The 13,255-nt window shown below is 38.8% G+C and overlaps 1 long non-coding RNA gene across 1 annotated transcript; it reads left to right on the top strand.

Moving 5' to 3' along the window:
* Positions 1–442: 442 nt before the first annotated feature.
* On the top strand, positions 443–13,187 carry LOC128315183 (uncharacterized). The gene is made up of 3 exons (XR_008297673.1): positions 443–655; positions 9,633–9,754; positions 12,752–13,187. It is a non-coding gene; the product is annotated as an uncharacterized LOC128315183 (long non-coding RNA).
* Positions 13,188–13,255: the final 68 nt, after the last annotated feature.

The raw sequence follows: 13,255 nt of genomic DNA on the forward strand, positions 1-13,255 counted from the left end.
AAAGGTGGTGACACACAGTACGGATCCCAGTGTCTAAGGAACAGCTGCTGCTCTCTGAGACACAGAAAGGAAGCCATTGAAACTCACAGAAACTGCAGTTCAGAGAGTAATTTGCCTCACAGGAGGTAGAGGTGTCACCCTCATTGGAAAAATTGATAGCAAAAAAAGCCATTCCCCACAGTGGCCCAGGGGGAGTGAGGCCTTTGAGGTGTCCCAGATAAAGGGAAGAGCCAGCTCATTACATAGAGGTGGGGGACAGACAGAGAGCTACCTGAACAACTGCAGAAGTACTTGGGCCCCCAGAGAGGAAGCCAGGCTGCCTCTTAGGGCCACACTAGTTTATTAATAGGGACATGTCACATGAGAGACTTGGCCACCTAGGCCTGTTTCACAACTTAGGCCAGTGTTTTTCAAGTATAGCAAAAAGATTAGAATTTGGAGAAGGAAGTAGTGAAAAGTGTCCTTGAGACAGATTTTTTTTTTTAATCTTTCAGACTTTCAACAATGACAGAACAAAGGAAATGGCAGAAGTGGATTTTCCTTCTACTCCACAAACTACTTCTCCTCTTCCAGGATATTATCACTATGTAGAAGGAACTTCTTTTGAAAATACATTCCTGCTGTTCACAAAATTATAGATGTTCTTCCTTTACAGGTAGAGAGATATGATCAAAAAGAACTAAGAAACCTATATTTGAGAATAATGTTTAAATTATATTTTACTTTCAAAGCATTTCTAGTTCTAAACCAGAAGTCCTCTACCCCTTGTAGTTTAAATCTGAGCCCTAATAGACACAGAAAGCTATAGATGCACACATTCACATATGTGTTTTATGTGTGCTTTATGTACTAGTTAGACATAAATGTAGTCTTCAAGGATCTTGTAATCTATAATCAATATGATCTCAATAATAAAGAGGCTTTTTCATAGAAAGTAAATGATAACAACAGGTATTTTTTTTTATTTTATTTTAAGGTAGTCTATCATGATAGGGTGTTTTGACTTATGAGTAAAACAAAAATGAAGTAGTAAACATTGCCCCTTAACTAGTCCTATGGAGTTGATTTCATGGACCATGCCTAATTAGGAGAGTATTTTATTTTTAAAAATGTTTTAAAAATATTTGTGTGTGTGTGTTTGTTTGTTTGTTTGTTTGTTTAGGACAGAGAGAGAGAAAGAGGGAGAGAAAGAGAGAGAACGAATGCAAGTTATGTGTGTTGGGGAGGAGCAGAGAGAGAGAGGGAGAGAGAGAATCCAGAGCAGGCTCAGCCCTGTCAGCACAGAGCCTGATGTGGGGCTCCATCTTCCCAGCTGTAAGATCATGACTGAAGTGGAAATCAAGAGTTGGATGCTTAACTGACTGAGCTACCCAGGTGCCCTGGTACAGTGTTTTAAAATAAACATACATGAATGAAGTAAAACTGAAGAATTTTTAGGTTTGGTGAAGCAAGTTAGAAGATAAAGGAAGTATGAATGACTGACTTCCAGTGTGATGAGCAGACACACAAGAGGACCAATGAAATGAAAAGTGTTGCTTGGTATAGATTCCCCTCTTAGAGATTCTGAGGTGAGGACAAAAAAACAAAACACAAAAACCAAAAACCAAACCAAAACAAAAACAAAACAAAAAACTGTTCTTGATATATTAAGCACTGGAAACTAATGGTGACTCTTTAATTTTTTTTTTAATATTTATTTTATTTTTGAGAGAGAGAGAGAGACAGAGCATGAGCAGGGGAGGGGCAGAGAGAGGGGGAGACACAGAATTCGAAGCAGGCTCCAGGCTCTGAGCTGTCAGCATAGAGTTGGAGTCAGACACGGGGCTCAAATTCACAAACCGTAAGATCATGACCTGAGCAGAAGTGGGACATTTAACTGACTGAGCCACCCAGGTGCCCCTTAATGGTGACTCTTTGAAAGGATGGAGACAGTCGCAGGGTTTTACAATCAAAGTGGTAAATGAAAAAGGGAAATTTTAACTATAGTGTTCAGAACCAGAGATTTAGATCCTTAGATGTAATACATGGATATAAATAGACACATTGTTCTAGAGCTACAAGAGACTTTGGCCTCATCTAGCCCAAAGGATTCAGCTCACGGATTAAGATACTGAACCCGAAATGAGTACATGGCTAGTGTGAAGCCCTGAAACTAGCAAAGGACAGGGGCAGGACTACAACCCAAATTTCCTGTTGGAAAGAGCTGGGCTTTCTTCTCTTCTAAAGACTATTAAACATTTTACAAACACAGAACTCTTTCTATTAGAAAACCTTACACAGGAACCAAGATGAAAGACAAATGACACTTTGTGCAAAGAAATGAGGTGAGTGTGAAGGGCTGAGGGGGAGTGTGGAGGGCAAGTAGTGCCCCCAACCCTACCAACTCTTTCAGGGCCCTTCAGAGGGTCCCTAAGTCCCTAAGACAATTGAAAACTCTTGAAATATAAGACCCTTTCTCTTTTTTTCTTTTCAAATGAAAAATAAGCCAGAATACCTTACATGACAGCTTCTTAAAAAGTATAAAGACTCTGAGAAAATAAAATCGTCTTAACAATTACTGCATCATCTTGAGAGAAGAAAAGGTATATTCAAAATTTATTTTTATTTTTCATCCTTTGAATTTTCAATTAGTTTCTTGTATTCAATCATTCATTCTTTCAGCTGATTCTACAAACACACGTTTAGCACTTACCACGTGCCAGATCTTGGGCTAATTATTTGGGAAACAAAGCCAAATAATAGGTCATCTCGCCATCAAGGATCATATAATAAAACAAGATTATAATGCAGGATGTTAAGGGGTAGATCAAGGCCAGAAGAGGGTGTTCTTAGGGCACATAAAAGGATGCAAGTGAGGAAAGTCTTCCAGGAGAAGGAGATACTTTGACAAGGATTTGGAGGATAAGGAAGAATTAGCTGATTGGGAAATGGGGGGCCCATTTCAGGGCAGCAAGTGCCAAGATATGGAGGTGGGGAATACTGAAGCCCACACGGTTCAGTATTGAATACAATTCTGACACAGTAGGCAAGCACTAACTCTCCACTAAATAAAGTTAATTAGTAACAGCAGGTTAAAGAATTAAGCTACAGAGAATCTTGACTCAGTTTCCTCCCCATACAAAGCTGAATAATAACAGCACCTGTCTCACAACTGTTCTGGAAGATCATTGGCAAGTTCCCCTTTTATATAATCTCCCTCAGGTAATGAGAAACACCAATTAAAACTGCAAGGTGATGCTATTTGTCATTTATCAGAGAAGCAAAAATCAAGTAATTTATGTGCAGCAGGAGATGAGTGAAAAGCAGTTGCACATGGCTGCTGTGAACACAGATTGGAGACCTTTAGGGAAGGCGGTCTGGATATACAATTCTGGCTTGTAAAATCGTACAAACCCTTTTATTGAGCAATTCCCCTTAGGAATTAATCCCATACATAGACTCAGATATGTGATAAATGACATATCTGTTACACGGGTAATATCTTGATACTGTTTAATATTGTTTTGGATTGAAAGTAAAGGTACTAGAACACCATTTGGTTGATTTTTGCCTCTTGGTGTTCTGAATCTTACCACTCACTCCTTATGTTAAAGTTTGCAAACTAGTCCCAGCATCTAAAACAAAGAAATGGTGAGGTTTCAACACATGAATTCATGTGAAAATGTCTAGCATAGTGTCTTACTACATGGGTTGGGTTTAATAAAGGATATGATTGTTAGCTATTAGATAATAGCTCAAGCTATTAGAAGCCACTTAGTGATTTTAAGCAGAAAGTAATTCAATAAGATCTGGGATTTAGAATAATCACTTGGGCAGTAGGAGAAGGATAAGGTGGAGAGAGGCGACACAGGTGGTAAGGAAATTAGTTGGAAGGCTATTAAAATTGTCTAGATAAGAAACTACAAGGCCTGAGCTAAAGCATCAGGGACTGAGAGACAACAACAGATTGGAAGATGTTAAAGGTAAAATTTTTTCAATATGTGGACCTGAATGAATGGAGGAGAAAGATATGTAAATATGAGAGACATTTACATATCCTATAAATATTTTGCAGGCAACTTTAACATTAAGGAAAAATGGGAAATGCTGATTAAAACTGAATCAAGTCAATGGAGGAACATCTTTGCCTGTGCTTTTTTGCCTAGGCAGGAATTTTAGACTTCTACAAAAACTCTTTCCAGCCACCATGAAGCACACATGCACGCACGCACACACACACACACGCACACACATGCTTATGCATTTAATCACAGAATCTATTCTCTCCCTTGAGCTAGGAAGACCCTAGTGTCATGGCACCTCAGGTCAGTATCCTTGCCAAGAGATGTCATCTCCTCTCTACTCATATCAGAAGTGCCAGGGAACTCTCTGCCTACAAGGGGCAATGCACTGTGACGCTCAGCCATCAGTCCTAAATCCACAAGCTTAGTGGCCCAGGAAAGTGTGTTCTGCCAATATCACCATGAACTCTTAAGCAATATGTTTTATCTTGAGTCTTCTCTGTTCCTAGTATACTTTGGATGTCAGGCATCAGCTAGATCTACTCACTGTGAGAAGAACAATTCTGTAACATTTGAAAAAACATAAAACATGTGACTCTTAATATGGTAATTTATCCCACCCATCCCCTAAGCCATCCCAGATAGTCAGGAAATTATATTGATGATTTTATAAGGGAAAAAGAGACTGATTCATATTTATTTCTATTCCTAAGCATGATTTTAACACTATTCTCAGAAAATGTTGCCTTGATTGCTTTCTACCTCTTAAATTTCCATATGCTTCCTCAAGCAATTTTTCCGGTCTTTAACTGGCTCCAGATAGAGTATGTGTGACAAGAAGGCAACACTGGTCTCCCACTCAACCTACCCGGGGGACACTTAAATAAGCTTTTAACCCATAAACATTTGCATTCAAAATGAAAAACCTCCCTGAGCTAAGTCATGTCAGGAAAACTATGGCTCACAGAAAAGTACAGAAGCTGCAACCAGACCAGGCCTCAAGAGGGCAATGCACTCTAGGGTGTTTAATAAATACTTGCCGGTTGACTGACTGTTGGCCCCTTTCCAATGCTGAGGGGCTGCTGTCATCTCTGAGCATACAAGCAAGAGCAGAAAACAAACCATCTAGAACCCTGAGCAGCAGGACTGGCCTCCCAGGCATATGGAACAGCCATTTGGCTCTGCAATCTGATCAGAGGAGAGCAGCTCACAAGACAGATGCCCCCAAATAACATTCTCACCAGCCTGTCCCTGAGATGCTTCAACACTAGAAGTTTCTATTTCTTAGGTTAAAAATCTGGGCTCTAGGAGTCTTCTGTCATAACGCAGAATGTCTGCAGGAGTCACACTATAGACTGGAAATACTCTTTAGTGCTCTAAAATGGGGGCATATCAGGTTGTTTTCTAATATGATCACCACGTAGCTAGAGTGGGATACAGAAAAAGCTGTCACATTGGAGGCAGGTAAAGGTGAAGGCTAGACCGCAGGCTGTTGCCCAGAAAGTGCAATCAGTTGGAGACCCCAGAAGAAGCAGGAAGTATTCTGACCCAAGAGTCGTCATCTGCTTCATCCCTTTGCTTTCACAGTATACTTCTGCCAAATGCGCCTATTAGCAAACACACGTAGCATGCCAGTGTTTATATTTCAGTTGGAGAAGCTGTTAACATTCATCCCTCCCATTGTTTTTCCTAGTATAGTATGGCAGGAATTTTTATTCTCTAGGCTAGGCTTCTGTGGTGGGAGGAATCAAGTACGTTGCTTTCTTTTGTTTTTAAAAACCATCTGATGTCATATATCTTAAGAATAGTGTTTATGAAGAAATAGCTGTGGGGCAAATCAATAGATCTATATACCTCTCCTCCAACCTTATCCCTGATACTTACATATAGGAGTTTTTTTGTTTTTTTATTTTTGTATTTTTTTTCTGAAAAAAAAAACACACTCAAGACTACTTTTAAGGGAACTAAAATCTCAAAGAATACAAATAATCAAAAAGAACTAGGGGATTAACAGCCACATGCTAATTTTGTCCTAGTAAAAGTAGGGTCTGCTCCAATGTGGGCTGGCCTTAGAGTGGTTACAGTGGTCCTAGATATTTTTGTCTTTCACCAGCTAGAGCTGTCAGGAATTACTCCCTCACACAACTGAAGATCAGTCTTTGAGTCATTTCCATTTGCCTTGGATACCACACCAGTATAGCCAACCAGCCTATTATATCTGGATGCTGCAATACAATAGACTATTTACAGGTATCCATATTGCCTTATTCTCCTGATTCAGTCAGCCAAAGGAAGCTTCTACATATATAAAGCAGATCCTCCTCTTCTCTGGTTTAAACTCCTTTAAAAGTTCCCCGTAGTTCTTAGAATAAGATCCCAGGCTTTCAATGGCCTGCCTGAGTCGGTCCTCCTGGATTCTCCAGCGTCTCCCAGGCTGCTCTCCCCTTGCCTACAGCACTCCAGACACTTTCTCCTCCTTTCTTCCCTCAAATTTGTCAAACCCATTCTTCCTCAGAGCCTACTTGTTCCTTTAGGCTTCAGCCTCTCTTCCTTCTTAGCTCATGGCCAAGTTCCCATCCACAATCAGGGCCCATCTGCACAGATTCCATGAGGAATGTAGATATTTATGGACTTGTTTTTTGTTTGTTTAATTTATACCTCTTGTTTCATTAGACCTGTACTATAGCTCCTTGAGGGCAGGGATTCTTGTCTAAGTAACATATTTCTACCTAGCCAGAGTCTAACACAAGCCTGGCACATCTTATTTGCTTATTATTATTTGCCAAATGAATCAATTCTGTTTTTCTAAGCAGCTATTCTCTGTGATGTTTAGTCAGGATATGAAGAGTTAAGAAAATCCAAGTACAGTACACTGCTTTCCACGGAATGAGCAATGAGCAGAGATGCTTAGGATTATTCTTCCCAAATTTTGCATGTTATAGTCAATTTAAGACAGATTCTTATTAGCTTAGATCCCACACCCAAGCACAGTAATTTATATTCTGCTCCTTTGTTCTAAGTTTTGATCTGTGACAGTTTTAGATAAAGGAAAAAGAAATTAAGAGAATAGAAGAGGCTTGGCAAGAGAATAAAAAATCATCTTTCCTTGCCAGTCAGCAGTTCAGACACCTTTAAAATGTATGGTTTTCTAACGTTCTTCATTTAAAAAGTATAAACAATATAAGTTAATGTCAAATTCTCTAAATAAGTGTGATGCAATTTTTAAATATATATTAATGCTAATATTTTTGTGATTTGTTATAAAATGTGTTGCTTGTATAAAAGTACATTTTAATATGTCAGATTCGTATAAAGAGGAGAAAAACTGTAACCACAAACAAAGTAAGAGTTGGGATTTTAATGAAGCATGTTTGGCCGTGGCTCTTTATCCTGCTGCTCGACAGTTGTACGATCTTGCACAAGTAGGCTAAGAATATGTGTTGAGTTTCAAGATCTTGGGCTGTAAAAGGTGAATGATTCCATCTGCCTCTGAGAGTTATTGTGAAGCTTAGATATATGATAACATAAAAACATCCCCACCAATACCTGGTGTATAGTGGTGCTTAATAAAGGCTAATTCAATCTAAAGCTAAATCTCTTCTCACTTTCCAGATTTTAATTGGTCCCTCTGCTAAAAATCATCTTGGTCTCTTAGTAAATCCAGTCATGTGTTTGGATTCCTTTGAGCCTCTATATTCTTAATTGGATAGCTCAGCCCAAGGTTTATATAAAATTCCAGATTCACTATCAAATTATACATCAATGAATCATTACAAGAAAAACAATTAATGTCCATCAATGGGTTTGATCATACAACTGTATCGTTGCTTGCTCTGCTTTCTCTGACATTACATGGTCCCAAGTGAGGGGTCTGCAAGGGCTCAGGATTCTCTGAAGAGTTCCCTTTCTTTACTAAGTCTATCCCCCGTGGGAGCTCACCAATGAGATTCTTCCACAATGGATTTCATCTTCCAGGTGGGTAGGAGGGGAAGAAGACCTCTGTGGTCACTGTTGGGTGCTCTGAATAAAAGAAGAGCTTCAGGGGCACCTGGGTGGCTCAGTTGGTTAAACTTCCACCTTTGGCTCAGGTCATGATCTCACGGTTTGTGGGTTCAAGTCCCACACATCAGGCTCTGTAGTGACAGCTCAGAGCCTGGAGCCTACCTCAGATTCTGTCTATCTGTCTCTCTCTCTCTCTGCCCCTCCTCTGTTTGCACTCTGTCTCTCTCTTCTCTCTCTCAAAAATAAACATTAAAAACATTAAAGAAAAAAAAAAAAACAGGAGAGCTTCAACCATGTGCTTTGTCACTTTAGCAACATACATTCTCAACAGGGGCATTATCAGCCCCAAGAGGGTAAAACCATCTTTTTTTTTTTAATTGATTATTTCATGTATTTATTTTGAGAGTGAGAGAGAGCACGAGAGTGAGCAGGGCAGGGGCAGAGAGAGAGAGGAGAGAGAAAGAGAATCCCCAACATGCTCCACACTGTCAGCATGGAGCCTCATGTGGGGTTTGAACTTATGAACTGTAATATCATGACCTGAGCCGAAATCAAGAATCAGATGCTTAACTGACTGAGTCACCCAGGTGCCCTTATAATCTTAGCTGTTGTAATCTGTAGTCTTCTAATGGGCCACAGTATATTGTACACACACACACACACACACACACAGAGTATATCATTGTATTAAAATTTCATGAGAGGAGGATAATCATGGGGTATGGCAACATCAATGAAGGTTCAAAAACACTGCCTTAGAAGAAAATCCTCTTCCCCTCTTAGGATTCTCCTTCTCTTGAAGAAAATGCATTTAAAGCAGAGCTACTTACAGACAGTGGGAAGATATCAAAGACCTGTGGGTTGTCTGCACTGTCCTCTTGAGTCAAGGCAAGGACTGAGTTTGAGTTAGGCTGCCCTGTTGGATTATAAGTCTTCTAACACCTCCCTTTGTGACCTTGGACAAGCTAAGTCTTTGTACAATGATACCAACTATCAATGTACCAACTTTGCGGGGCTAAGGGATGGATTAGTGGGAACAGTGTCCCTTGCCTGGCATAGATTAGGCATGCAGTAAATGGTCGCCATTGTTATTGTCATGACTGCTGTGGCGAGGGGTGATGAGATGGCAGGGAACCAGCAGCTCAGAGTTCTGTGGGAGAAGCAGCCTTGGGTAAAATTAGATAAGAAAGGTTCTAAGAACCCAAGATTGCCTTGCTTTCTTGATATTTTCCCCTGTGATTTAGTTTTAGCATATTTTGACAGCTTTTGGCCATGGAATTACTTTGTTACTCACAAATAATTATGTTTTACCATTCTTTCCTCTGGGCCTATAACCTTGCCACTGTGCTAGGTTTATTATTGTGCTGTTGCTGTATAGTGCATAAAGAAGCTATTTGAAGCACTTGTTTCTACCTAAGGCTGTAGAAAAATAGTATTTCAGCCAGAGAAAGACCATCACAGTAAATGAGGGGGGCTGCTGCTAGCATTTCCTGAGTTGAGCTGGCACCTGAGGATTGGAGACATGCATATCTCCCAGACTTCTTCCACAGAATGATTCATAGAGGACATGTACAGCATAGCATATAGGTATATTTCACGCTTAAAAGGCTAATTCTTGATTTGTTTTAGAAGTCCTGGAGATTTAGTGGAGGACAAGAAAGACAAAGAGAAGAATTACATGGCTCATACTCTTCAAAGAGAATAATGGAAAGAGATAAAGAAATTCATGGAAAGAATTATTTGGTGTTTCTGTAAATTTATCTGTTTCATTTTCTCATAATCCTCTTCCATTATTGCTTCCATTTGGTACATCTTTCTTGCTAAGGTACTGGGTATCCTTTCCTTCCATTATCACTTCTAATTTCTCTCAAAGCATTCTTTTTGCACAAAATCCTTGTTTAAGGGGGAGAAAAGAGGAAGACAGGCATAGCAAAATCTGGAAAAGTAAATTCCGTATATGTAACATAAGGAAGATACTCCATAATGATAGCCAAATACAGTTCAAATGCTTCCTTTTAAGTCTCAAGATCAATGAGTACAAATTTCCTGCAGAAAGAGGTATGCACAGATGACTTTGGTGAATTTCAGGATGCATTGTTCAAGGTACTGAAAGTGATAACAGACTTAAATAGAACATGCTGTTATAATCACCACTAATATTTTATTTATGTGTTTACTTCCTTGTGTTGGGAGTAATGGCACCACTGGATATTTTGATTGTAGAAAGAGCACATTATTTTTCCCCTAAAAGGCCAGAGGTTGGGCTATAGATTTTCACAGAAATACGGCACTAACCTCACATTTCTACAGAATCTTGCAATCCCCTAGTTGTCAAATGTATTTCTTAACAAGTACATTTTTGTTTCTGAATCCAAAGGAAGATACTAGGATATCTAAAGAAGGGAGGAAGAAGAATATCTTATCTAATTGGAACTGTTGGAGAAATTAATTTTTAAAACCTAATAGAATTTCCTGGCTTGGATTTGAGCCAAGATATTAGAGCACATTTATTTTCTTACTGTAAGTCTTAGAAAAAGAACCACTGGGAGGAAGAAGACAGGGTAGACTTTGACATATCTGAAAGTAAGTATACCTTAAAAAAAATCACTTTCCACTATTAGTGAAACCAAGATGCCAAAAACTATGTGTACAGATAGACGGAAAGAGAGATCAAAGTTACCACCCTCCAGTTCTTAGTGAGGAAAGTTCACGCAGCAGTCTACAGCCAGCTTTTCTGTTTCAACACCGGGATGTCAGTGCCAATGCCTATGAGTATAGCCTGGAGGCCACTTTTAGGTACATCTCCAGTGAGTAAAGGCAGTTCATTAGTAGAAGTCCCTGCAGAATCATCCCGGCTATTTTCTTAAGGGTTGCTTTAAGGGTGGCTCTATCTTCCAAACTACAAATTAATACTTCCCTTATGACCTGTGATGGAATAAATACACTCTAGTTACATGGTAGTTTTTGAAGTCTTTATAGACTTAAGTTTCTGTGTCTCCTCTCTCTCGATCTGCCTGTCTCTTTCTGGCCTAATAAGTTTAGACTTCTTAAAGAAACAATTTAGGGGAACAATAAAGGCTTTTGCTTGGGAGCTTCATGATGATAGTCTGCCTGATGCTCTGTGGGTTATTACTGATACACAAGTCAGCCTCACACACCTACATTAGACCCTTTTTTTTTTCCGAATGAAGCCTGGATCTAAATTTTTTTTATGTAACTTGATAATCCAAGACTGGGAAATCATATGCCCTTACTAGTTCTTACATTGTTTTTGTTTTTGTTTTCCATAAAAATGATAATTATGAGACTACCTCCCTCCTACAGTTGTGATGATTAAATGAGATACTATATGTAATATGCTTACCATAGGCTGTTATATTTTATTACATTATTGTGTATAATAATCAAGACTGTTATATTCTATTACTTATTTATATTATTTACATATATACTTTAACAAAAACTTACAGGTCCCCTCTTGTTCCCACAATGCCATCTTACACACAATTCTAATTCACAAATACTGCCATAGAAACATCAAGGACAATTAGATACTTTGAACTATTTGTAAGCCATCAACTTCAGCTGAATATAGGATTTTAAGCTGTTTCTCTTGTACCACAGTTCTTTTATATGTCTGCTTTTTTTTCAGAGTAGGAAATCTTATCTCCTGTATCCCAACTTACATTTCTCAGAATAATCGTCTAATCATTTACCATTGACTCTGCATGGTTCACGGAGTCATGGTCAAAGTACTGCCACTTTTTCCCCATACCATTCTTCTCCAGTTTCTCACTTCTCCAGCCCCATTGTGATAGCCTTAGATAGCTCCTAAGATTTCCTTAAAGGTAATGAAGTGATTTTTTTTTTTTTTTTTACATTTTTTCATCTAGTTAAGTCTACTCTTTCAGCACAGTGATGCAGATGGATTATATCCATCCCATCCAAGCTCTGGAAACTGGGTGTCTCAACCTCACCTTAAACAGAATGCAAGTTGAAGACAGGGACATTTACCAGCTGCTACTTACATCTATCAGATGCTAGAGCATGATAGCTTTTCAAATCATTTCAACCTAAAAACTTCTCCAGATCACCTCTCATCAAAACTGAAATCAAAACTCCTTCATAAGACATCTGAGGAGTTTTAACAGTCACCTCTCCATAGCTCTCAAAATACTTTTGCCACTGTTTCAGGTGTACATATTGCTTCAGTCACACCAAACTGTCTTGAACATGGCACACTCCTTTACACATCCATGAATTTCTTTATCCTGCTGTCTGGAAAGACTCCTTTTCCTTAATCTGCCTCATGAGTTCATTCTCTGAGACTTTATACAAATGTTTCTACCTCTGGGGAAATCCTTCAGCTCTCCTAAAATATAATCAGGGTCCCTTCTTCTCCGCCTTTCAAACACATGAATTCCTATCTAGTACTACACAGAGTTCATTGTCTTATTTCTTGTATGTCTTCCATAAAGGGCTGTAAGTTACTAGAAGCGCTCAAAGTTTTATAATTTTTCTTTATATTCACTATATGGTGTTCAGCATTTAATGAATAAAAAAATGAAAGATGGAATAAAACAAAGATTAACCTCTCCTTTTGAAATCCACTGATGATTCCACTCACTTGGTGTTGTCTTTTCCACAAATCATTCTGACTTCTGATATGTTTATAATCTGCCTAACCACATATAAACTGAGCTAATGTGTTCTACAACAACTTGTTTGTCGGTCTTACTGTGTAACAGGAAAAAACGACAATGGGACATGGTGAATGGCCAAAATACGGGACTGAGGAGGACCCCCTCAAATGCTGTAGTTCAACTTTCTACTTCCCAGCAGGACAAATGGAAAGAAAGTTCTAGCATATGCCAGTCTTGGAAGTATAGTACTCACTCTACTTTTGTTGTTGTTGTTGTTTTGTTGTGTTGTGTTCTGTTTTACTGCCTTGGGGAGATGTAATAAAGAGAAAATCCAATGCCTCCACCAGCTAATGGTGTTTATTTTAAAGAAAGTAAATAAAGTATTCGTTGCAGTAAATGGAAAAAACTACAGCATGAATTAAGCTTGAAAAATGAAAAAAAAAATTCTGAAGTGATCTGAACTGAATGGTAACTAATATCTTTCCTAGGATATGTATGTCTCACGTTTGATGTAAAAAAGAACGGATCTGAAAATGCTTTGCTTAGCTGTTAAATACGTGTGGCATGTTCTTCCCTCCTTTCATGATGGAGGTAAATTACAGCAAGGTG

This window comes from Acinonyx jubatus, chromosome C2 (assembly GCF_027475565.1).
Source record: "Acinonyx jubatus isolate Ajub_Pintada_27869175 chromosome C2, VMU_Ajub_asm_v1.0, whole genome shotgun sequence".
NCBI classification, from domain to species: Eukaryota; Metazoa; Chordata; class Mammalia; order Carnivora; family Felidae; genus Acinonyx; species Acinonyx jubatus.